General features: G+C 50.1%; 1 protein-coding gene across 5 annotated transcripts in view; it reads right to left on the reverse strand.

Moving 5' to 3' along the window:
* Positions 1 to 23,322, reverse strand: part of DLGAP4 (DLG associated protein 4) — a 201,853-nt gene extending 178,531 nt beyond the window's left edge. For 2 of the 5 annotated variants that reach the window (XM_027558628.1, XM_027558629.1), the window contains exon 1: positions 23,295 to 23,322. The gene's annotated coding sequence lies outside the window, so the exon portion shown is untranslated. The remainder of the gene's footprint in view (positions 1 to 23,294) is intronic. The other 3 variants (XM_027558627.1, XM_027558625.1, XM_027558626.1) reach the window with 2 other exon arrangements.
* Between the last annotated feature and the right edge of the window lie 3,478 nt (positions 23,323 to 26,800).

Consider the following 26,800-nt stretch of genomic DNA (forward strand, 5'->3'; position numbering starts at 1 on the left):
ACTACACCAAGGTAAATCATCATCAAAGTGTTCAAAACCCAAGATAAAGAGGAAATCTTAAAAGAAATCAGGGTAAAAAAGAAGAGAACAAAGATGAGAATGACAGCAGATTTCTGGCCAAAAACAATGCAAGTGAGAATGCAGGAACGACATCTCGAAATTGTCAAAAGAACAAAATCTGTCAACTTAGAATTCTATGTCCAGCAAACATAACTTTCCAAAAGGAAGGATAAAAATAAAGGCTTTTTCAGGCAGAGAAGCTGAAAAAATTCATCAACAGCAGACCCACACTAAAGAAAAGTCAAAGTCCTTCAAGCTGAAGGAAAATGATATGAGAGATAAACCTGGATCTCCAAAAAGGAATTAAGAGCACTGGAAAATGTAACTACATGAATAAACTTAAGATTATTTTTCTCATTATTTAAATCTCTTTAAAAGATAACTTACAGTTTAGACAATAATAATATGATTTTGTATTTAAAACGTGTAGAAGTAAAATGTATAGCAATAGAATAAGAATGCAATGGTCTTATACATGAAGTGATATAATATGACTTGAAAGTAGACAGTAGTTAAGTTAAAGGTGTGTACTATAAACCATACAGGAATCACTCAAGTAACAAAATAAAGTGCTAAGTCACTTCAGTCGTGTCTGATTCTGCAACCCCATGGGCTGTAGCTCGCCAGGCTCCTCTGTCCATGGAATTCTCCAGGCAAGAATACTGGAGTGGGTTGCCATGCCCTCCTCCAGGGGATCTTCCCAACCCAGAGATCAAACCCGCTTCTCTTAGCAGGCAGGTTCTTTAACACTAGCATCACCTGGCAACCCCAACAAAGCAAAGACTAACAGCTGAAACAAACAGCAAGAGAAAAGATTTAAACCTAACCATGTTAACAATCACATCAAATGTAAATGGTCTAAACACTCCAATTAAAAGTCAGAGATTTTCAGACTGGATAAAGAAATAGACCCAACTATATGCTGCTTATAAGAAATGCGCTTCAAATTATTAAAAAAAAAAAAAGTGGGTTAAAAGTTAAGATATAGAAAACCATAGAAAAATTTTAGAAATGCAAGAAAAAACAGACAATTCCCAATTATATAGTCAGGGATTTCAATATCACTCTCTCAATAACTGATGGAATATGTAAACATAAAATAAATAAGGATATAGAAGATTTGAATAACACCGTCAACCAACTTGACATTTATTGAACACTTCACCAAGTAACAACAGAATATATATTCTTTTCATGGAACATTTACCAAAATGACCATATTCTGGGCCATTAAACCAGTTTCAATACATTTCAAAAGATTCAAGTCATACAAAATACATTCTATGGTCACAGTGGAATTAACGTAAAAACCAATAACAGAAAAAAATCCCTGGAAAATCCCAAATATTTGGAAACAAAATAATATACTTCTAAAGAAGCAGTGGGTCAAAGGGAAATGAATAGGGAAATTGGAAAATTTTGAACTGAATGAAAGCAAAAGCATCACATCTCAGAATTTCTGGGATGCCGCTAAAGCAGTACTTAGGGGGAACTTTATAGCACTAAATGCCTATACTAGTGAAGAAGAAAGGTTTCAAACCAATGACCTCTGCCTTTACCTTAAGAAACCAAAAGAACAAATTAAACGAAACTAAGTATGAACAAGGAAATAATACAGATTCAATGGGAAATCAATAAAAAAGAAAACAGAAAAGCAATAAAGAAACATCAGACACAATAAAGCAGGTTCTTTGGAAAGATCAGTAGAACTGAAAAATCTCTAGCCAGATGGATCAAAGAAAGAAAATATAAAAAGAAGGGAGAGAAGACACAAATTACCAATATCAGGAATGAAACAGGTGATATCACTACAGATTACACAGATCTTAAAGAATAGTAAGTTTCAAAATTCATTACAAAGCTACAGTAATCAAGTCAGGGTGGTACTGTCATAAGGATAGATTAGGAGAACATAATTGGGAGTCCAGAAAAAAAAAAGCCCTCACATTTGTGGTTAGCTGATTTTCAACAAGGGTGCCAAGACCATTCAAAGGGGTAAAGAACAGCCTTTTCAACATATGGTGATGGCACAACTGAATATCCACATACAAAAAAAAAATGAAGTTGGACTACCTCACACCATGTACAAAAAAATTCACTCAAAATGGATCAAGGACCTAAACATAAGAGCTAAAACTATAAGGCGCTTAGAAGAAAACACAGGTGTAAATCTTTACAACCTGGAACTAGGCAATGCTTTTTCATATACGATACCAAAAGCGCATGCACCCAAAAAGAAAAAATAGGTAAGTCGGACTTCATCAAAGTTAAAAAGGACACTCACAAGAATGTGAAAAGACAACTCACAGACTGGGGTAAATATGTGAAGATCATATATCTGATAGCAGACTTACATTCCAAAATATATAAAGAACCCTCCTAGCTTAATAACATAGAGGCAAACAGCCCAATTGTAACATGGGCAAAGGATGTGAGAGGATATTTCTCAAAAGAAGACACAGATGGTCAATAAATACCTGGTCAACATCAGAAGCCATGAAAATAATGCAAATCAAAACACATCCGCTAGGATGGCTATAATTAAAAAGATGTACAGTTAGGGACTTTTCTGGGGATCCAGTGGTTGAGACTCCACAATTCCAATGCAGGGGGCGTGGGTTCAATCTCTGGTTGGGGACCTAAGATCCTACATGCTGTGTGGCATGCCCTCCCCGGCTCCCACAAAAAAAGAAAAAAGAAGACAGTTAAAAATATTGGTGAGGATCTGGAAAAATTGGAACCCTCATAGACTACTGTGGAAATACAAAATGGTACAGCCACTTTAAAAAACAGCCTGGAAGTTGCTCAAAAGCTTAAATACAGAACATAGGAACCAGTGATTCCCCTTCTAGATACATGGTGGTGGTTTAGTCAGTAGTTTAGTGACTAAGTCATGTCTGACTCTTGTGACCCCATGGACTATAGCCCACCAAGTTCCTCTGTCCTTTATCCATGGGATTTCCCAGGCAAGAATACTGGAGTGGGTTACCATTTCCTTTTCCAAGGAATCCTCCTAACCCAGGGATTGAACCTGGGTTCTGCATTGCAGGCGGATTTTTTACTGACTGAGCCACTAAAATGAAAACATATGTCCACGTGAAAACCTATATACAATGTTCAAAGCAGCATCATTTGTAATGGATGAAAAGTAGATACAACATAAACACCCACAAAGAATGGATAGACAAAATGTAGCGTATCCATACAATGGAATGTGTGTGTGCATGTGTGTGTGTGTGTTAGTCGCTCAGTTGTGTCCAAATCTTTGGGACCCCACGGACTATAGCCTGCCAGGCTCCTCGATCCATGGGATTCTCCAGGCAAGAATACTGGAGTAGGTTGCCATTTCCTTCTCCAGGATACAATGGAACACTATTCAGCAATAAAAATGAACGAGGTACTGTTACATGCTACAACTTGTATGAACCTTGAAAACTTCATGGTAAGTGAAAAAAGACAGTCACAAGGACCATATCATATGATTCCATATTACATGAACTGTGTCAAACAAGCAACTCTCTAGATACAGAAAGTAGACTAGTGGTTGCCCAGGACTAAGGGTAAGGGAGTAGGTATACTAGGAAGTACAGAGTTTCTTTTGGGGGTGATGAAATGTTCTAAACTTGATGTGATGATTGGCATACAACTGTGTACAATGGTACTAAAACCACTGATTTTTATATTTTATGCAAATTGTATGATATACAAATTATAACTCAATAAAGCTGTTATTTTTTAAAGTGATAACAAAGGAATATGATGAACAAATTTATGCCAATAAATTTGACAACTGAGATGAAATGAACAAATTTCCATGAACATACGAATTACCAAAGCCCACGTAAGAAGCTGTAGGTAACCTGAGTAGCCCTATATTAATGAAAGAAATTGAATTTTTAGATAAAACTTTCCCACAAAGAAAACTCATGGCTTAGATGGCTTCACTGGTGATTTTAGACAAACATTTGTATGTTAATTCTACACAAACTCTTGTAAAAGACTGAAGGGAGGGAAATATTTCACTTATAGGGCCCTAATATCAAAACCAGACAAACTCAATACAATAAACAAAAACTATAGACCAATAGGCCTTATGAATATGGATGCCAAAATCATACACAACATTTTAGCAAATCTAATTCAATAATATATTAAAAGGCCAAGTGGGGTTCATCTTGAATGTGGAGTTGGCTCAACACTTGAAAACTAATCAATGTACTTCATAACAGACTAAAAGAGAAAAGCCATGTGATCATCTCAAAATAAAGAAAAAGTGTTTCACAAAATCCAACATCCATTCCTAATTTTTTAAATTCTCAGCAAACTGAAAATAGAAGAAAAATTCCTCCAACTGATACAAGCATCTACAAAAACCCCTTAATACCGTATCTAAGGTGAGAGACTGAATGAAGTCTTCCTTCTAAGACCAGGAATAAGACAAGGAAGTCCATTCTCACCACTCCTATTCAACATTGCACAGGAGTTTCTAGCCAGGGCAGTCAACCAAGAAAATGAAACAAAAGGCATCAAGACTAGAAAGAAAGAAAGATAACTATCTTTATTTGCAGGTAACATGCTCATCTATATAGAAAACCCAATAGAAGCCATGCACAACAAAGCTGTTATAACTAATAAGTAAGCTTACTAAGGTGTAGGATAAAAGATCAATCTACAAAAATCAATTTTTTTCTATACACTAGCTACAAACTATCAGAAACTAAAAATCTTAAATACCATGTATAATAGCATCAAAAATACGAAATAATTAGGAATAAATATGACAAAAATGTGAAAAACTAGATATGGGAAACTAAATTATTGCTGAGGTAAGTTTTTAGAAAAACACCTAAATAAATTGAGATATCTTGCTCACGGATTAGGAGATTCAATATTGTTAAGATGTTCATTCTACTCAAACTGACCTACATATTCAAATCAATCTCAACCAAAATAGAAACAGGCATTTTTGTAGAAATTGATAAGCTAATTACAAAATTAATGTGGAAATGCAAAGGACTTACAGTAGGCAAAACAACTTTGAAGAAAAAGGGTAAAGCTGGAGGCCCTGCTTTTAAAACAGTATCACACTGCTTTGAAGTATCAGAAGACAGACAAATAGATTAATGGAACAGGAGAATCCAGAAATAGACCCACACATATACATGAACATATATGACTTTTGACAAAGGAGCAGAGATAATCAGCAGAGCCAAAGTTTTTCTTTTTCAACAAATGGTGCTGGGATGATCAAATATTTATGAGCAAAAAGTGAAATTTAATCTATATCTCACACTGTAATAACAAAAATTAACACAAAATACATCATAGTTATAAGCATAAAACCTAAAACTATAAAACTTCAAGCAGAAAACACAGACCAAACCTTTATGATCTTGGACATGGTAAAGATTTCTTAGATATGACAATAATAGACACAATCCGTAAGAGAACAAACTGATAAATTAGACTTCTTTCAAATTTTAAAATGCCAGTGCTTTGAAAAGGCAAGCCACAGACTGGAGGGAAATATTTGCAAAACATATATCCTTTATAGGACTTGTATCCAGAATACAAAAAGAACCCACAAAACTCACGAATAAGAAAACAACCAACCCAATTTAAAAATGGGCAAAAGAGACAAAGAGATATTTCACCAAGGAAAATATACAGATGGCAACTAAGGACATGAGAAGGTGTTCAGCATCAGTGGTCATCAAGGAATTGCGAATGGACACGACAATGAAATACTCCAGCCATCAGAATGCTTACCATTGGAAGGACTGACTCTGCAAAGCACTGGTAAGGACGTGGAAGAACTTCCACACACTGCTAGTGGGAATTCTAAATGGTGCACCCATTTTGGAAAACACCTCGACAGGTTTCCTAAAAAAATTAAACACACACCTATCAAGTCATCCCATCCCTCCTCTGGATATGTTTACGCAAGACAGTGCAAACATATGTTCATACAAAGACCTGTACACTAAAATTCATAGAAGCTTTGTTTGTAATAGCCCCAAACTGGAAATAATCCCAAATGTCCACCAAACGAGTAAATGAATAAATAAACTGTAGCATATTCACACAATGGAATACTACTCAACACTATAAAAAAGAACTATTCATACATGCTACAACGCGGGTGAATACCCAAATAACTATGATAAGTGAAAGAAACCAAACATCAAGAGGATGCATGATTCCATTTATATCGAATTCTAGGGAACACAAATAAATGCTCGCCTGTGGACAGGGAGGGACAATAGCAGAGTGTCGGGGAGGGAACAGCGAATAGGAGAAAGAGGGAGGCTTACTTAAGGCCATAAGGACACTTTAGAGAGTGATGAATACGTTCATTATCTTGATTATGGTGATGGTTTCACAGGTACATACATTTGCTAAAACTTATCAATTTGAACACTTTAACTATGTGTGATTTATTGTATGTCAGTTGTACATCATTAAAAGCTATTTTTTAAAAAAGGAAAATAAATCAAAGTTATGTGAAAAAGAGGCAAAAAAAAAAAGATCAAACTAGAATACTTTGGTTTTTTCAACAGAGGTTCTAATGTTTGTAGAGTCTTGAAATGTTGTCTCATCTGTTCAAAGATTCATAATCATTTATTTCCAGAATATAAACATACCTCATTCTGTCACTTGAAGATAACTGTACTGAGATTCTGAGATGCATTGGTACCAGGTACAAGGCTGTCATTCTAAATCATTTATCCTAAAGTGTAACACCCATCACCAGATCCCCAGATTCCATTACTTTGTACGTGCTGTGCTTAGTCGCTTCAGTTGTGTTTGACTCTTTGAGACCCCATGGACTGCAGCCCACCAGGCTCCTCTGTCCATGGGGATTCTCCAGGCAAGAATACTGGAGTGGGTTGCCATGCCCTCCTCCAGGGGATCTTCCCAACCCAGGGATGGAACCCAGGTCTCCCGCATTGCAGGCAGATTTTTTACCGTCTAAGCCCCCGGGGAAGCCTAAGAATACTGGACTGGGTAGCCTATTCCTTCTCCAGGGGATCTTCCCGACCCAGGAACTAAACTGGGGTCTCCTGCCCTGCAGGTGGATTCTTCACCAGCTGAGCCCTCCATTATCCCCTCTCCATTCTTTTATCCTACCATGGAAGGACGAACAGAATGGCTCCTAGTCTGTCATTGAAATTCTAAATCATCTCCTACTCTAGGGAGCCACGAAACATGATATTTAGAAAGAGTTTTAAGTAATAGGGGGATGTTCTTCCACCATAAGAATGAGCAGGAAGAGAGGGAGCAGAAGTGAAACACGGAGGTGTTCTGGAGTCATCCCTAATGGAGAAGGAAAACCTCCCCAGACCGAACAACCAATGGGACCTATCTCCAACACTACAGCAGAAACCTCTAGTGAATTTTGTTTTCATCTTTTTCCTTTAAAAAAAAATTTACATTTTAATTTACTTTTTAATTTTTAAATGAATAGGCTTTGTTTTTTAGAGTAGTTTTAGGTTTACAGAAAAACTGAGCAGAAATTACAGAGTTCCCATAGATCCTTTATCCTGATGAACCAATATCGATACATTATTATTAACTAAACTCCAAGGTTAGAGTTCATTCTTTGAATTGAAAAGTTCTATGGGTTTTGACAAGTATTTAATGTCACATATCCACTGGCTTAGTATCATACAGTAGAGTTTTACTGCCGTAAAATATTCTGTGCTCCACCTCCTACTCACCCCTTCCTTCCTCCCCTCAAATCCTTGGCAACCACTGATCTTTTCACTGTCTCCACGCTTTTACCTTCTTCAGAATGTCATACAATTGGAATCAGACAGTATGTAACCTTTTCAGACTCGCTTCTTTCACTTAGTAATTATGTTTAAAGCTCCTCGGTGTCTTTTTGTGGCTTGACAGCTCATTTCTTTTTACTGTTGAATAATATTCCACTAAATGGATGTACCACAGTTTGTTTCGCCATTCATCCATCAAAGGACACCTTGGTTGCTTCCATTATTTTCCATTATATACATATACACATGAATCAAGTCATAATATATATATACACAATAAGGTTCGTGTACTCCATAACACATAGGTCACGCCTCAATACACAACTTTTAAATATAATAATATTCTGTAGTCATTGACTCAGAAAGATGGCCAATATCAAGGGGAAAGGTAGCTATAGACAAAGAGGACTTATATGATGCTATTTATGCAAAATCAACTACACATACGCACTTCATCAGCAGACTTCAAAACTACGAGTGACAAGCTATGAGAGTACTTGTGTACACCGAGCATCGTCCTAAGGCACTTTTTAATATCATTTCATCTTCACAACTTACGAGGTATGAACTTTACTGGCTCCACTTTACAGATGAGAAGCCTGAGGCACAGAGAGATCAGGTAACTTGCTTCAGTCAAACAGCTAAGTGGTAGAGTGGGATCTGAACTTAGACCTTATGGTACCAGCAACCATGCTCTTATGTCCATGGGGTCACAGAGTTGGACACGACTGAGCGGCTGAACAAAACCCTGACCGCAGCCCCTGAAGCTGCACACAGTGTGGCCTCTGTCACCCCCCACCTCTCCTTCCCCCTCACCCCATCACCTGTGGCTTCCCCTCTTCCTCTCTTCCCTGAAAATGGTGTTGCCCTCACACCACAGGGTTTGCCCATCAGCCGTTCTCTCCACCTGGAATGATTCCGCCCCACTCCTCTTTGTAAGGGCAATATCCTCTCATTCCTCAGGTCTCAGCCCGAGTGTCGCCTCCTCCATGCAGCCTGCCAGACCCCCAGCCTGGGCTGGGGTCTCTCATCTAAGTCCATAGCTTCCATGACCCACCCTGTGGACCTCATCTCTGTTCTATCTGCTTTTTCAGTCTCCTAGCAGTGAAAAGGGCTGAGTGGCGAAGCACTGATGCTTTTGAACTGTGGTGCTGGAGAAGACTCTTGAGAGTCCCTTGGATACCAAAGAGATCAAACCAGTCAATCCTAAAGGAAATCAACCCTGAATATTCATTGAAAGGACTGATGCTGAAGCTGGAGCTCCAATACTTTGGCCACCTGATGCGAAGAGCTGACTCATTGCAAAAGACCCTGATGCTGGGAAAGTTGGAGGGCAGGAGGAGAAGGGGGGCGACAGAAGATGAGATGGGTGGATGGCATCATCAAGTCAGTGGACACCAGTCTGAGCAAACTTTGGGAGATGGTAAAAGATGAGGAAGTCTGGTGTGCTGTAGTCCATGGAGTCACAAAGAGTCAGACGGGACTGAGTGACTGGACAACAACAAGGAAAGTGAAGAAGCGTGTTTCACTCAGAGTCAAGTCCCCTCTGCCCACCACAGTGCCCACTCAGCAAATACTTGATGAAGGAATGAATAAATGAATGGATGAATCCACCTGCCAGGGAAGATCTACTTGGAGGGGCCTCCAGAAGGTTGACATCAAAAGGTGAACGATGCTCACCACAGGGAGGTGGATTTCAGGTCATTTTTTTACTCTCACTTTTGTACTTTGGGTTTATCTGACTGGAGAGTATTCCAGGGGACAGATACCATCTTCCAATCCCTCAGCAGTTCCTGTCTGGGGGACCCTCATCTGCCACCCTCCCTGCCCCCTACAACACTCTCCGAGCTCTGCCTGCAGCTCCAGAGGGAGATGTATTAATAAACTGAGGGAGAAGGTCACCCAGCTCGCAAACACTGAGCAGAGCTGTCCTTGACTCCAGTACAGATGAAATGTGCTGGGGGGCGGGGGGCGCTTCACTGAGCAAGCGCTGAGCACGTGTGAGCTATTTCTGATTCCCACCTGGCGGGGCCCAGTGCATCTGCCAGGGAACCAGGGCCAGCTTGGTGGGTAGAACCGCTGGCCAGCCACCCTGTAATGTTGACACCAGACCTGGCCATTGACCTGCTCAAAACCCTCCCTCAGCTCCCCACCACTCAGGGTGCGGGGGAAAGGGAGGCCAGAACCTCCCCCTGGCATTCAAGGCTCAGCGAGGTCTCGTCCCAGCTCAGCATCCTGCTCTCCACTCTCCCCAGTGCAGCCAGGTCCTCACTCAACTCCTGGCCTTGGCACACACCGCGCCCTCTGTCAGGAACGCCTGCTCAGCCCCCAGTAGTTGCTTGCTCCCACGTAACCTGCAGGTCTCAGCTTGGACAACTCCTCCAAGAAATCTTCCCTGGCCATTCCCCCACACCTTGTCCTGGGGCTGCGCACTATGGTGACACAGATCCTGATGACTTAGTGGCCTGTGATCCCTCTCCCAGCCTGTGACAACGTCATCTCCATGTCCCAGGGTCCTGCAAAGGCGTGGCTCAGGGCACAAATGAATCCACGTTTGCCGATTGACTACATGATGAAGAAAGTGTTCCTGTGCTGAGAGGGACAGAGGAAGTGGGGGGCAAGAGAGCAGGAGGGGAGCAAGTGATTGCATTTGGCTGAGGCTTGGAGGCCAAGGGTAGAGAGATGTGGTCCTAGCGGGCAGGGAGGTGTCCACAGTCAGCTGCACCTCCTCCAACCTGCCGGGCCCAGAGCTCCAGGGACCAGGTGTGGCTGCCTGCAGGCCCTGCCTCCCCAGCCCCAACGGGCACAGTGGATGTAGAATCTGTACAGAACAGAGCATTCTGTCTAAATATATCTGCTCCCAACACAGGACACACAGGGAGGGAGTGGGGGGCACGGTAGGCCTGAGTGCTGGGGGAGGCTTTCTGGAGCACTCGCCCAGCCCACGGCCCCCTGCCCTGGCGGGGGCAAGTCCAATCTGGGGCCCAGACTCAGGGCTGGGCCTGGGTGGGTCTTTCTAAACAGGGTTCCCAAAGCCTGACCTCCTACCCAAAAGCAGCTGCCTTGAATGTGGGCCACGTACAAACCAGGCCAGCAGAGGAGGGAGGGGACCCAGAAGTGGAGCCTGGGGGAGGAGGCCTCGGTCCCCGGCAGTCCAGAGTCCAGGCTCTCCCCACCACCCCGAAACCAAGGCACAGAGAGAGAGGCAGCTTCAACAGGGTCACACAGGGGGCGGAGGGCAGCGAGGGGTGGAGAACCCAAGGGTCCTGGCTCCCAGAGACCCTGAAGGCTTCTAGAATTCTCTTCAGCTTCTTGAGGTTCTCTCAAGGATCTCTCAGATGGGACAGCAGAAAGAGCACTAGGTTCAGAGTCAAGACTCTGTGGTTCGGGACTTCCCTGGTGGTCCAGTGGTTAGGACCCTGCGTTTCCACTACAGGGAGCATGGGTTTGATCCCTGGTTGGGGAACTAAGATCCCACGTGCCACGTGGCACAGTCAAAAATACAAGTTTTTAAAAGGACACTGTGCGCAGTCCCATCTCTACCACTGAGGCCCTCAGGCAAGCCCTTCCGGGCCTCTGTCTCCCCACCTACAAAATGGGGATGAGCACACGTTCCTGTGTGTGCAGGCACTCTGCACGCTGGAGTGTCCACTTCTTGGCCCTCCCTTCCAGGCTGGTCTCAGTGGGAGCCCAGGCAAACCTTCTGTGAGCAGATCTGGACTGGGGTGTGGAGAGAGTACACCAGAAGCCTCCAGAGTGTGTGTGCAGTTGGGGGAAAGGGTCATAAGAGAACACAACAACATCAGCTACTTTCTCTTGAGCACCTACTGTGTGCTAGGCCCCGTCCTAGATACTTTAACACAGAGACGTCACCTCACCCTCACAAGCAGGCAATGATGCTGTTAGCCCATGGGGAACAGATGGGGAAACTGAGGCTCAAAGAGGTTCCTGTGACCTGCTAAAGGTCACACAGCTGATGAACAGAGCCAGACTCAAACTGGGGCCAACCCACAGAGTCCGCTCACTTCCTCCTGTGGGTGGCCTAGCTCGCTGGGGTTCACCCAGGGAGGTCAGCCTATGACTCTAGAAAGCCTCCCTAGGTCCTTGGGGCTGAGACAGTTGCTACTTTTCCACTCAGTTTTGTTCTTTCAATTAAAAACAAAACCAGATTAAAAATACCTCTATATTAAAACAGTTGGACATAAATATTCGCTGGTATATACGCTTCAGTTTTAAGCAGGCATTAAGGCCGCACACGATCCCCTGGAGGAGGGAAAGGCCACCCACTCCAGTATTTTTGCCTGGAGAATTCCATGGACAGAGGAGCCTGGTGGGCTACAATCTATGGGGTCGCAAAGAGTTGGACACGACTGAGCGATGACTGAGCGACTGAGCACATGCCAGGCCCCAAACAGCCGAACCTCCCTCCCGCCCCTCGTGCACTCTTACTCTGGGCAGCACAGTGCACAGCCTGGGCTAGCCAGGGTTCAAATCCCAGCTCTACCACCTGCTGGCTGTGTGACCTTCGTAGTGTCATTCTCCCTCTCTGTGCTTCATTTTCCCACCCTCCATCCAGAGTCACCGGGTATTGGAGAGACAGTGAGGTCAAGTTCTGGCCCAGGTTTCACAGCAAACAGCTAGCACTCTGGTTTAACTTATCACTGATGATAAGTTTTTGTTCAGTCACTCAATCATGTCCGATTCCTCATGACCCTGTGGACTGCAGCATGCCGGGCTTCCCTGTCCTTCACTACCTCCTGGAGTTTGCTCGAACTCATGTCCATTGAGTCACTGATGCCATCCAACCATCTCATCCTCTGTTGCCCCCTTCTTCTCCTGCCCTCAATCTTTCCCATCATCATGGTCTTTTCCAAAGAGTCAGCTCTTCGCATCAGGTACCCAAAGTATTAGAGCTTCAGCTTCAACATCAGTCCTTCCAATGAATATTCACAGTTGACTTCCTTTAGGATCAACTGCTTTGATCTCCTTGCAGTCCAAGGGACTCTCGAGATTCCATAAAAAGTTCCCTAGATTTCCTGAGTGGCTCCTGGAGATTGCGTGTGTCTGTGTGTGTGTGTGTGTGTGTGTATGAAAGAGAGAGATCATAAATGTTTATTATCTTTTTAAGCTACTAAGTTTTGAGTTAATTTGTTACACACCACCAGATAACTATTAATAACACAGAGGGTCAGCCTTGCGACAGGGTAGAGGAGAGGGCAGAGAGCAACTGGGGGCTGGTTTCAGAGGGTGTGATTTATATGCTCCCAGGCTGGGCACGCAGGGGGACCTTCTTCTCATGTCTCCCCGCACCCCTCAACCCCAGCCTTCCCTGTATGATTGCTTCTTACAACTGTTTACAGACACAAGAACAGACCTGAAAGAACTCCTCTAATCCAGAGAGCATACCGTGTGCCAGCTCAAAGCTAAAGGCTTTCACGTATGAGTTTTCATTGAATTCTTCCAAAAGCCCTTTGGGGGAGAATACCATTATGTCCAGTGCTAAGAATAAGGTCTGGCATATAGTAGGTGTTGTGTATGGACTGTATGTTCTGTATAGACTGGCAGCCCCAAATTTCAGGGGCTTAAAGAGCAAGAACTGTATCCCTTTCAAACAGTTGGGCTTCTCTTTGGGTTGGTTAAAGAACAGCCCTGGTGGGTCCACGCTAAAACACGGCGACCAATCAGCCAGCTTCCCACTGGTTCAGTCCCTGGGCACCCCATGGTGCCCCAGAGGGGCTCGTGCAGCCATCACCTCCTCTCCTAGTTGGGAAAGAAGGAGCGAGGGCCCACAGTGTGGGTCAGGGCTGAACTCTGGTCTGAGGCATCCGCCACCTGGCCCGGGGAATGACCCAGACATCCCTGGGGGAAGGAGTCTGAGGGGCACAGGCCATTCCCTCGTCACTGGGCCTTACACCCTGTCATGGGTTCAACAGTGCTCAGCTGACATCAATGAGCTGTGCACCCACTGTGTGCCAGGCCTCAGGCTGGGCGTGACTGGGGGAACCAAGAGGTGCCAGCCTGGCCACCTGGAGGGGCCGCCGTCTGGTGGGGGAGGAGGGACCCATGTGGGACAAGAGGCCTGGTCCCTGGAAGGACAAGGCCTGAACCAAGTGGTGAAAGCCCGGAGCTCCTGAGCAAAGACTCGGGAAGGGGTTTCTGGGCAGAGGGAACAGTAAGCGTGGAGGGTGGGGGCCAGGGGACACGGCGTGCTCAGAGTCCCAAGTCATTCAGCTGAGACGTAGGCAAGGGCACGGCGGGGGCAAGCGGAATGCGTGGAGGCAGGTAGCAGAGGTGTGGACTGCTCAGGGCTCTGGGCCATGACAGGGTGTCAGGGGCTGGCTGTGGTTCTAGAGAAATCTCTCTGCCTCTGTGTGTGGAGGGTATACGGGCAGGAGACCCGGGAAGGGCCGGGACAGTCATCATGGCCATTGGCCATGAAGTGCTGGAGTCAAAAGATGCTTGAGAAGGGGACGTGGGGCAGAGGAGGAGCCCAACTTCTGCTTCGTGGCCAAACCCGTAGTCCCAGCCCAAGGGCTCCAAGCCTAAGGCTGCCTCCCTTCCTCCAGCCTCCAGGAACAGACTTGTCACTGATTAAACCCAGCCTGGCAAATGGTTCCTAGAAGCCCCGGGGCCGCTGGCTGTGGGGCGCCCCTGCCCACTGTCGCCCCTCAACAGGCGGCCGGCCGCCTTTGCCCCTGACCCGTCCAGTGTCAGCAGAGGGTGGTGACATGCCGGGTCAGCGGAGTCAGTCAGCTTTGGCCTCAGCCTCAGCAGGCAGGCAGGTGGCCAACACTCGGTGCCGGGAAGGCCTGGGGCGTGGCCGGCCAGGGGAGCACTGTGGGTCTGCCCTTCTCTGGAACCTTCTGTGACTCCTCAGTCTCTCTCGGCGGGAAGAACCCTTGCAGCGGGAGGCTGAGAGGGCTGGGAAGAGCGGCCCAGCTCCACCCTGACATGCGGCACGACCTCTGGCACGTCGCTCAAACAACCTGAGCTTCCCCCAGGAACCCCTCAGCAACTCAACCCCCACCTGGCCAAGTGGCCAGCCCCCCTGGACAGGCTGCCTCACCTCTCCGAGCCTCAGTTTCCCCACATTTCAGCCATGCCTGATTCTACTTCACACCGAGCTCCTCCAAGTTCCTCCGGGCTTGAGACCCATACGCTTCCCAAGCTGCCCGCACCTCAGGGGCTTTTCACCAGTTAACTCCTCACTCGCAGGTCTCAGCTCCAGCATCACCTCCCTGGGGCAGCCCTCCCCGAGCCCCAACCCCCTACCCCATCTGGGTCAGTTCTCCTTGTGCTTCTCTGGAGCAGCCATGTCTGATGTGAGCTTACATTCATCTTGGAAGTTAGGTCATGACTGCTGCCCTCCCATGAGGATCGTGGTCCCCACAGGATGGCCAGGGGCTCGGCTCACTGATGTACCCCCCAGCACCCACTCTGAGCATATGAGCTTCCCTGTGGCTTAGACGGTAAAGAACCTGCCCGCAATGCGGGAGACCCAGGTTTGATCCCTGGGTCGGGAAGATCCCCTGGAGAAGGGAATGGCAACCCACTCCAGTATTCTTGCCTGCAGAATCCCAATGGACAGAGGAGCCTGGCGGGCTACAGTCCTTGGGGTCGCAGAGTCGGAAACAACTGAGCGGCTGACACTTCCACTGTGGGCACAGAGCAGGCATTTACCATATGTCTGTTGAATGCACACTTAGAAGGAGAAAGGGAGGAAGGGAAGCGAGGTCCCGAGGAGTGACAATATCTACCTCGCAGTGCTAGGAGGATCTAACAATATACAAAAGGCCTGACCTTAACAGAGGCAAACATCACAACTCCCCACATGCACCAAACACACACACCCCATACACGTATCCCACACCGGGATGGGAAGGGCACTGAGCGCAGCCCTTCCTCTCTGTCCACGCCCACACTCTCCCCAAGTCCCCTGATGAACCAGAGAGATGAGAGGCAGACCCATGGACCGGCAGAGGTGGACCCGGCCTCATGGCTCGCAGAGACCGTCAGGCTCCCCAGAGCCAGCCAGCCCACACTGTCCCTGGAAGGCTCTGCACTCTTCCCGTCCTCCAGGAATTTCTCACACCCCAAAGGTGGCAGGTCGCCCCCCTAACTGGAGGAGTGGCGTGAGCTGCTGACACCTCTTCCCTGTTATCACACCTCGGCTTCGAGGACCGAGGACCAGAGATTGGTGAGCAGCCTCGGAAAGGTCTACCACGTGGACCTGCCCGGTGTGGACCAGGGCAGCCCCCACCCCTCTGACCCCATCCCGCTCCTACTGCACAGATGGAGAAGCTGAGACCCAGGCCGGCCTCCTGCCTGGATGCCCGAGTCACACAGACCTGGCTTCAAATCCCCACTCTAATGCCCACCGGCTCTACGGCCACAGTTTCCTCAGAGGTCAAATGCGGATGAGCACGGCACCTCGCCCGCTCCACGGCGGGGTGCTCACATGAACACAGGCGGCAGAGGGCCCTGTCACCCCCAACAGCAGACGGTGTCCGGCCAAGACAACCCCCCTCAGAACCATCCCGGCAAAGCTGCCTGCTTAGCCTCACTCGGAACCCCAAAGCCTGGCCCAGAAAAGGCAGGCAACCAAGCCAGGGTCACACAGCAAGACCCCAGCCTGCAGAGAGGTGAACTTGGGCTCTGTTTGGCTGAAACTCCAGCCCTGAACCTCCCACCCTGAAGTGGATCTGGCAGAGCCAAGCAGGTGCCAGGGCTTGGCGGCAGCCGGGGGAGGGAGGCAGGCAGGCAGGCAGGCAGCTGGGGGTGGTGGGAAGAACCCTTTTTCCCCGTGTCTTTAGCAAACCCGGATCCCCGTTTCCAAGCTGTGCTCCAGAGCCCTCTGTGGCTGCTGCGTCACTGCGCGCAGTCAGCCCACAGTGGGCGGAAAGGAAGGTTCCCTCCCTCTGGCAGGGGCTGGGGGCAGGGGGAAGGCAGGTGTGGGGGGGCAGGAGTGAGCACAGTGAGGGCTCCCTGACACCTCCCAGCTGGGTTTACCCCTCGAGTCACAGAGGGCTGAGTTGGGAGAACCTCAGAGACTTAACCCCCAGCATCCCACAAACGGATGGAGACCGTGAGGCTCAGAGAGGTGCTGCAACTCAGTCAGCAACACACAGCAGCAAGGCAGCTCACCGTTCTCATCCCCAGTCCCTGTCCCCTAGCAGCTGCAAAGAAAAAGCCTCCTGGAGTCACCTCTGTCACCACAGGCTCAGCTGTCACTGAAGAAAGAAACACATCGGAACCAGAGGCCCAGTTCTCACCCCCTAGATCCAGCACCTGGGACTGCAGAGACCCCACCTGCATGATCACAAATACCTCTTTGGGGTGGGATCCTGAGCCCATGTCACGGATCACAGCACAGTGCTAGGTACACAGCAGGTGCTCAATAAGGGGTCTTGTGTTCCGTGTATAAGCCGGGATGCTGGCCTCGTTTCTACACTGTCAAAGACAGAACCTGCTCACACCGTGTGTTTTCTATCGATGACCCTCTTGTGTACCAAATGTCGCTTGAGCCATTTTTGAAGCAAACTCTGGGAGATGGATTACCTGCACAGGCCTTACGCTAAAGAGAGGAATACAAACGCTGGGTTTGCTTTGCTACCTTCTCGGGAGCGTCTGCACCCCTGTGACGGGGCCCTGGGGGCTGTGGGGGTGTGTGTGAGAGCCCCTGTCGCATATCCCCATCCCCCCTCCCAGAAGCCATAAGTGTATGCTAGTGGCGACCACAGGAGCCGGGAGAAGCCAGCTCTCACTAACAGCAGGCTTCCTCCAGGGCCGCGGGCAGGGCCTGGGAGGCGAGGCGCTGCTGAGTGACCAGTGACATCCATGGGCACTCTGACGTCGCTCGCAGGCCAGGCTGAGCTCCGCCTCCAGTGTGTGTCCAGGTGCCCTCACACCACGATCTGGGTCTGCCACATGCCATTCCTCTGCCTAACCCCCACTTTCCGTGCCCCCCACCCATCACTTCTGTTGATCAAATGGTAACTTTAGAATCTCCAGTACACGGGGCTAAGACTAGAATCTGAACGCTAACCGAGATTAGTGGATTCAAACCCTGGTGCCACCATTTCACCACCTGCGGGACCTTGGAGCACCTACTACAGCTCTCAGTGCCTCAGTTTCTTCCTCTGTAAAATGGGGAGAGTAATCAGAGGGTGGGATGGGATGAGAGGAGAAGCAGGATTTATGGTGCTCAGAGCCGCTGCTCAGTCAGCAGAGGGCCCAGCCCTGTGCTTGGCTCCTGGGATGCCGTCACAGGAGCTCTGCAGAATGAATGGGTGTTCATCCATGATCCCTTGTTATTATTATTATCATCATCAACATCAGCAGGGATCCCCAAGCCTGGTTTTGCAGCCAGCCCTGGTGAAGGGTGTAGCAAAATTCTCCAAACAAAATTTGCTTCCATTCATTTTGGGTTTTTGAAAAGGCCACGTCAGACAGCTCGGCGGGGAGGAGGCGGCGTTGCGAAACCGGCACAGAGGAATCTGGGCCCCACTCCTCGGTTTGGGAAATGAGGTGCAATCGGTGAGCAAGGGGGGGCCTGGGAGCACAGTGGCAGGAGACGTCCATGTTGTATGTTTATCTCCACCCTCTGAGTGACCTTCAGCAGCCAACCAACTGCTCTGAGCCTCAGTTTCCTCATCTGTCAAAAGGAGACAGTATCTCTTTTTATTCATATCCCTCCCTGGGGGTGACTGGAAGATGGAGGCGGGGATTAAAAGTGTTCTGCAAACTGTGGAGCACTGCACACACCCTAGAGGCCTCAGTCCTGGCCTGGGGCAACCACCAAGAGACTCTGGAGGGGGCGTGAGAGCGGAACAGGCACCCCATCCCCACCAAAGGCCACAACTAAAGGAAGTCCAGTCACTGGAGTCTTAAAGGGCTCCCCTCACAAGAGTCTGATGAAGTGGGGAGTGGGTTTGTCTTTGTGCCACACAGGAAGCCCCTCCTAGTGCAGGTCTTTCTCAAAGAGGCTGCAGTGAGAGTTAGAATGGCAAGGCTCCCCCATCCCCCGCAAGCTAAGCCAGGCCCCACACTCCAGTAACCATCAGGGTCATCCTTCAAAAGGAAGCGCAGAGTCTCACACGCGGCCCCTCAAAGCCACCAACCCCTCCTCACACCCAGAGAAGAGGCAGGGCCCAGGAGGACTCCCTCTCCAGGCTGTCGGGATCACAGACTCAGACTGTGGGCAGAGATGCAAGGGCCCTCTGCGTTCACCAGGCCTCACCTTTCACTTTACCAAGACAGCGCAGAGAGGGGACATGCCTGGTCCAAGAGCACACAGCAAGGCAGCACTGGGGCTCCTGGCACCGGCTGGACACCCACCCTGACAGCACAGTGCCCACCTCCAGGGCCACCTCCATGGCCAGCCCGCTCAGGAGGCTACCTTTTTCAGGAGGCTGCACCCACCTACCCCGCCCCCACCCCCCAAGCCCGCCCAGCGCTGGCTGCCTTGATGCCTCTAACCATGCAATTCTCCCAGCCAATAGTGCCCTTCCCTGCCATCCTGCATCGACCCAAATCCCTTTAATCCTCCAAAATCCACCACAGATCCAGTGGACATCCTCCAGGAAGCACTCTCACAGGTCCACGCTAGGGGCCCCTTCCCAGAGCTGGGGCCGCCCCAGCCTCCATCATGGAGGGGCGCCTGGTGGGATGACCAGAGTTTACAGAGCAGGGCCCTGTGGGCTGGACTCCGAGTCCCCACGCCTGGCACAAGGCTGGGCACTCAGCAGGTCTCGGGAAGCCCTGAGGGCCCAAAGACAGAATGGAGGATTAGAAACTGGAGAGGTGAAGGAGCTGGTGGCCTAGTGAAAGGAAGATGGGATGAACCAGTAAATGAGTGACGATATGAGCAGATGAAGCTGATTCAGGAAGAGATGAACTGATTCAGGAATAAATGCCTGAAGACAGGCACACAGACATACCCCTGAAGACGTAGGGTCTTGCCCAAGTGTGGCCCCTCACCCTCTTGTAGAGCTTCCAGGGGCCCCTAGATGTATTGGGATTTTATTTTTTAAAGAACTAACCATTCTATTTTTTTGGCCATGCTGAGTGGCATCCAGGATCTTCCCCAACCAGGGATAGAACCCATGCCCCCTGCAGTGGAAGGGGATTCTTAACCACTGGACCACCAGGGAAATCCCTGTCTTGGGATTTTAGAGTCTTCAGGCCTGTCACTCCCACAGAGCCCAGCCAAATGACTAATCTAAGCTTGCAGACCCACTTGGAGGCCAGGAACCCACAGGGATGGTCCAGGTGGTGACTGGGAGTGGCCAAGGGTCCCAACACTCTCTACCACCCTGCCCTTGACTGAGAATGGCCTAGATCTGTCCTCAGCCCCAGGAGAATGGCATGAAGAGGCGGGCATAACCCTGGCCCTCTCCACACCATCTACACGGAGTGACATCTAATGATAAGGAACGGTGACTTGCACAGTGAAGGCAGGGGCCCATGGGGTGTAAAGGTGGTGACAGAGATACAACCTGGCCTGGGGACCAAGGAAGATGAGTAGTAGTTAAGTAGGCAAATGGGGAAGGGGGTCCAGAGGTTCAGAGCAACAAGCATGTGCTAAGGCCCTGAGGCTGGAGGAAACCTGGCCTATTCCAGGAACTGAAAGCAGGCCAAGGGGACTGGAGCCAAAGAGGGAGGCGGGGAGGTGGTGCAAGACGTGGCTAGAGGAGTAGCAAGTTGGGGAAGGAGTCTGGGCTTCATCCTGGGAGATGTGGGCAATTATTGAGTACCTACTGTATACTTTAAAAATATCTGCATTCAAGATTTTATGAAGTCACATTCCAGAATGTTTGAGTGAACATGTTTGTGTGCACATGTGCTCAATAGAATCCCACTCGTTTCAACCCCATGGGCTATAGCCTGCCTGGCTCCTCTGTCCATGGAATTTTCCAGGCAAGAATACTGGAGTGGGTTGCCAGTCCCCTTCTCCAGGGGATCTTTCTGACCCAAGGATTGAACCTGTGTCTTCTGTGTCTCCTGCACTGGCAGGCAGATTCTTTACCACTGAGCTATCTGGGAAGCCCAAGTGGAAGTGTTTAAATGCACTGTAATCAGATAATGCTATTTTTTAATGTTTTGAATGAATGAATGAATGAATGGATCAATCAATCATGGACGGGGGCTGGGGTAGAGACCACCTGCCCTGTGTCACACAGAGTGCCCAGTATAATTCCTCAGAGCCTCCCCATCATGGAGAAACACTGGCATTTATGAAGCCAGAACCTAACGAGATGCCTGTGGGTGCCTGGGGTGCGTTCAGTACGTCACTGAGTCTTCCGAAAGCTCCAAAGTACACAGTCTATCGTTAGTTTCCAAGAGCTGCACAGCCTTCTCTTCAAAAATACCAACCAAGCTGCCAAGCAGCCTCGCACTCAGGGCACAGCCCTCAAACCTGCAGCTCCATCACAAGGCTGGCACAAGCTGGGTGCTGCCCTGGGTCCCACAGAACAGCCATCCCTCGGCCCTCTCCACTCCATGCTTCCTCTCCAGTCTGGACTTCGTCCTCCGTTTCCAGGGCTCAGCACAGACCACCTTCCCCTGACAAATCAGGGGCTCCTGGAGGGTGGGGACCACATCAGGCCATCCCAAGTCTCCAACACCTCTCACAGGCCCAGCCTGGCCTCCAGTGGATGAAAGAGGGGCGGGGGCCTTGGACACTACACACAAGCACTCTCGCCAAAGTCCAGCTGCCGTCTCCTAGCTCCAGGAGGACCCAGGAGCCCTGGGGCACCCCTGCCACAGTGCAGGCACGAACACACACGCCTGCCCCACGTGCGCAGCCACTGTCTCCAGGAGCTGCTCGGAATACAACCAGCATCTGCCGCTGACTGGCCGCCAGCAGCGGGCTCCGGGGCCTGGCAGTGGCTCCCTGCACTCCAGCGACCAGCGGGCCACCAGCTCTGCGGCCCCACCCAGTCCTGCTGCCCTCAGGAATCTGGCTCAGGCCCTGCAGGCCACCCGGCAGCCCACAGTCCCCTGGGTTGGACAGAAACTGGACTCCTCCAACAGCTACTCTCTGAGACAGTCCTGTACAATCTCTCTTCACCACCTCCCGCCTGGCAAAAAATACAGCCCCCCTTTCACCCGCGGAGGCACAGTGGTGGAGAGAGCCAGGACCTCAGGGAACTGGGCTGGCAGGGGAGGTGCAACCCACTAAAGGCAGGCTGGCTGGCCTCCTTTGAAGGTGGGGACCGCAGCCCCCTCCCCCTCTGTCATTTCCACTTCCAGGCAGGTGGGGGTGCAGGAACCTTTCCCCCATTAGCCCGGCCCTCCAAGCTTGAGGCTTGCCATCCTGGGGGCACCTCCTCCACCTCCCCCCTCCCCCCTCAACCCCCACAACTGGCCTTCCCCAACCCATAACCCCTTCCCCTGTTTCATTTTTCCCCACCACATCAACAGTCAGTCTCTGGCAGCACCTCTGCAACACAGGCAGCGCGGAGGAAGAAGGGAGAAGGGAGAGGGATGAAGGGACAGAGGAACTGAAGGATGGAGGGGGATCGGAGACAAGAGGGCTCGGTCCAAAGAGGCCAGGGGCCATCACATGTCCAGGAACGCAGGTCCCCTTCCCAGCAGCCCTGGCACATCTGGACTCAGCTGGCCTCACTGGCCACCTGGTCCACCTGCCACCCTCTCTGAACGCGAAGCCCTTTCACCGCGGGGCACCGCACGTGGGGGCCTCCCGTAGCCATGTGAGTGCCCCCCCCCCCCATCCCCGTCCGGCTGCCCGGGTCAGCTCGGGCCCTTCCCGGGTTCGCAAACAGGGAGGGGGCGCTATGCAGCGCTGGGGTGGGAGGTGTGTGTGTGTTGCCCTTGCCCCCTCCCCAGATGCCAGGTCCCGGAAAAGAGCTGGGGAAGGAGGGGTGCCCGGTCAGACAGGCCCCCGGGGCTACCGAGGCGGGATCGGAGAGCCGGGCTGAATGGAGGAATGCCCGGGCCGGCCGACTGGGCAGAGCCCTCGTTCTCCTCGGCTCCAAGGTTGGTGGGCAGGGAAGGGGTCTACCTGACCCCCTGGCCGCCCTGCGGATAGAGGGTCGGGCCGGAGGAGGGACTTCTCAGCTTTGGTAACCCGTTGACAACGGGGAGTCCGCGGGAAACACAGCTAGAATGGGGGCCCGGCCCTGGATGGGGGTTCCGGGCCCCAGCGCCCCCGCCTCCCCCGCCCCCGCGGCTCGAGGGTCGGGCGGGGGGAGACCTAGATTGGGGATCCCACCCAGAGAAGGGGGGCTTCCCAGCCGCAGAACCGCCCCCTCGGATCCGGGGCTCAGAAGACGGAACTGGCAGGGGGAGGGGGCTTTTCTGCGCCAGCGCCGCCCCTCGGTTCGCGGAGGTCTGTCCGAGAGGAGACTCGGATTTGGGGGTCTTGCCGAGGGACGGGGCGCGTTGCCCCGGAAAGGGGGTCCTCCGCACTACCGCGCACCACCCCCGCGCCCTCACCTGCGCCCGGCGCCCCGGCCGCCTCTGGCCCGCTCGGCCGCTGCGCTGCGCCGCCGCCGCCGCTCGGGTCCGCTCGCAGGTCCGCCCGCCTAGGCCCCGGCCCCGGGCCCGGCCCGCGGGCACCCCATGCCTCTCCTCCGGCCGGCGCGGCGCCCCAGATGCGGCTGCGGGAGGAGGAGCCGCGCGGCCCCGGCTCCCCGAGAGCGGCGGGGAGGGGGCGGGGGGCGGGGAGATGCGCGCGGGGGAGGGGGCCGCGCGGCTGCGCCCAAAACCAGGCGCGGATCCGGCCGCCGGCGCGGGGCTGGGGGTCCCGGGCGCCGTTTCCAACGCCCGCCCCCACCCACGCCCCGCAACGCCACGGGGAGGGGGAGGGTCTCCGCGGCCGGCGACGCTCGGTCGCGAGCCGGAAGGGAGCTTAGAGATCCCCGGTTGGCCGCCCAGAGAGTGCAGGCTACTGGCACAAGGTCACACAGCGAGGGCTGCGGTAGCGCGGGAACCTGAAATCCAGGCTCCAGAGTGGGTCAGCGAGATCCTAGGTTGCCGAGCGTCGGCCCCGTGGAGACGGGAAACGGAGGCCCACACGGGACGAGATTGGCCCGGTTCGTACCGTGCTAGTCTGGAGGCCCTTGGGATTCGAACTTAAGGCTCCTGCTGCTGAGAACATTGCCCCCTTCTGGTGACCCGTTTCCTGCAGAAACCTCCCCCTGGTGTCTTCTTGCCTATGGCAGCATGGGGGTTAAAAACCATCCCTGAAGTCTGATGTACCGGGCAGAGAGTATCCGTCCTACCTCTCCTGAGGCTCTGCTCTGCGATCAGAAAGGAGTGACTGCCTTGTCTGAGCTCCAGTTTCTCCACCTGTGAAATGGGGACAATACCAGTATAGTATCCCCAGCCGGGATGGAGGAAGCAAAGAGATAATGGATGTAAGCTCCTTGCTAGTGCCTGGCATTCAGTAAGTGTCAAATGAATGTGCTTGCTCTCTCTGGCTCCAACATCTCCCCAGAATGCCAGTTGAATGCAAACAGAGTCAAAATAGTGTTAAAGGATGGCATTCAAGGCTCCTCACAGCTTTTCCCAGCTTCATTCATCACCCACCCACGCTGCCCACATCCTCATCTCAGAAACGTCTGTTCCAGTACTTCTCTGCCTTTCCCTGAGCCTGCAAGGCCTTCCCACCGTCTCTCCCTGACAAACTCCTATTCATCCATCAAAGCCCTAAGCCATTAATTGTATATCCCAGTTTCTCACACTCCCTCTCAGCCCATCTGTGTGCCCCCCTTTATCATTCCCACTGTCTGCTCTAGCTTAGTCTCTGTCTTTATGGGCTCTGACAGTGTGATGAGAGGATGTCACTCAGAGGAGATGACACCATGAGGTCATGTTCCCCAGGGGAGGCAACTTTAGCAGGGCATGGAAGAAGTGAGTTTGGAGTTCAGGTGGTGGGTGAGGAGGAGAGTGTGTAGCAGGCAAAGAGGTGGTTATGTTTTAGCAGAGTGTCAATAGGACCACAGAGAATGGACCGCCTGGAGCAGATAGGAAGACCTTCTTATCCGAGCTGGGAGCTAGCAAGAGCCAAGAGCTGGACAGTGACCTGGCAACATACAGTCAAGTCAAAGATGAGCAGGATTTGCCCTGGAGAACGCCTCACACAGGGGTCCCCAGAAGATTCTTACAAGGATGTTCATAGCAGCATCAGTGAGTAAGAGTGGAAAGCTGGACACAGCCTAGCTATCCATCAAGCAGAGACAGGATAAACAGTGATGAATTCAGGCAATGGAAAATTCTCCATGCCACGATCTTCAAAACAGGCGAATCCAAACCACATGCCTCTGTGAAGATGAATCTCAAACAAACAAACACTGTTTTATTTCTGTTTGATATCTAGTTGGTCTTTTTATATGAGGGAGATGGACCTTTTGCCTCTGATATGAGTTTCAAATGTTTTTCCCATGTCAATTATTTGTCTTTTGACGCTGCTTATATTTTTAATGTAGTAAAATATAGCAAGACTTTCTTAAAAAAAAAAAAAAAGACCTACACTGTTGATTCAGTTCATGAAGATTCAGAGTTGTACAGTTATGATTCGTGTACCTTTTGTATGAGTTTTATACTTCAGTACAAGGAAAGAAATAAAAAATATATATCATTAGATGAAAAAAGCAAATTGCAGATGGGAGACAATTTGATGCTGGATATATAAAGTTTGAAAACCTGCAACACAATACTATATATTGTTTAGGGACACATGCATACATAATACAAGTGTGTTAACGTAAAAACATGCCTTGCAGTGATAAATAGAAAATTCAAGAGAGCAATGACCCAGAGGGAGAAAGGGAAGGGAATGTAATAAGGGCTTCAAATATACTTGAAATGGTTTATTTCTTAAGCTGGATGGCAGGTACATGGGTGTTTATTATGCTGTTCTCAAGACTTTTTTGGGAACGTGAAATATTCATAATGTAATAATGCTTCCCCCCCGCCCCGGGAAAGTCAGGAGATGTCTGGAAAGGTAATGGGGAGCCATGGCTGGTTCTTAATTGGGGTTGTGACATGGTCAATGGACTGGAGAGGGCAAGACTAGTAAAGAAGGTGGGGGAGGCTGGTGTCACAGTTCAGGGGACAGGGACAGAGTTACTGGGAGGAGGGAAAGGATGGGAGAGATTTAGAGGAATAAACAACGGGTGTGCTTTAGGCAACATCACAAACAAGTGTCCATGGAGCCCACACAGGTCACTGAACAGGCTGTGAGTGTGGAGGTGGGGGAGCTGTGACGCATGGTCTGGTAGGGGCAGCCCCTGCTCAGGGCCAACTGATTGTTGCTCTGGAGGAAGGGCGACCCAGTGGGGTGACATCTCATTTTTCGAGGAGAAATCAGCAATTCAGATTTTTGAAAATACAAAATTTTCTGAATTTTAAATTATGGAACTAAATTGAAAAAATAAATCAAAACCCTGTAGGGGCCAAGACACAAGGTTTGCAATCTCTTTGGTGAGGAAGAGTCTTTCGGAGATGAAACAAAGGGACAGTGACACCAAGTTTTCCTGCCAGTGGGGCTGAAGAGGCTGTTAACCCCAGCAGCAGTCAGGGAGGGCTTCCTGGGAAGAACTGACACTGGGTAGTGAAGCGGGGAGGGGTTTCAGGCTGAGAGAACAGCAAGTGCAAAGGCGGGGGTAGAGCTGAGTGAGCCCAGTTCAGTTCAGTGGTTCAGTCGTGTCTGATTCTTTGCAACCCCATAGACTGCAGCATGCCAGGCTTCCCTGTCCAGGAAGTGAGCCCGAAGAGCAAAAATCACCAACAGGGCATTTCACAGAAGGAAATCATGGCTGGTAAATATAAGGAAGGTGCCTGATCTCATTAGTCATGAGGGACAGATAAGTCGAGACCGTGTTGAGCTGCCACTTCACATCTATTAGACTGGGAAAAATGAGAAAGTCTGACAACACCAAGTGTGGGTGAGAATGCATATCAGTGTGGCCCTCTGTACTGCAACATCAGTGTGACCC

The sequence above is a fragment of the Bos indicus x Bos taurus genome, chromosome 13 (assembly GCF_003369695.1).
Source record: "Bos indicus x Bos taurus breed Angus x Brahman F1 hybrid chromosome 13, Bos_hybrid_MaternalHap_v2.0, whole genome shotgun sequence".
Classification (NCBI taxonomy): domain Eukaryota; kingdom Metazoa; phylum Chordata; class Mammalia; order Artiodactyla; family Bovidae; genus Bos; species Bos indicus x Bos taurus.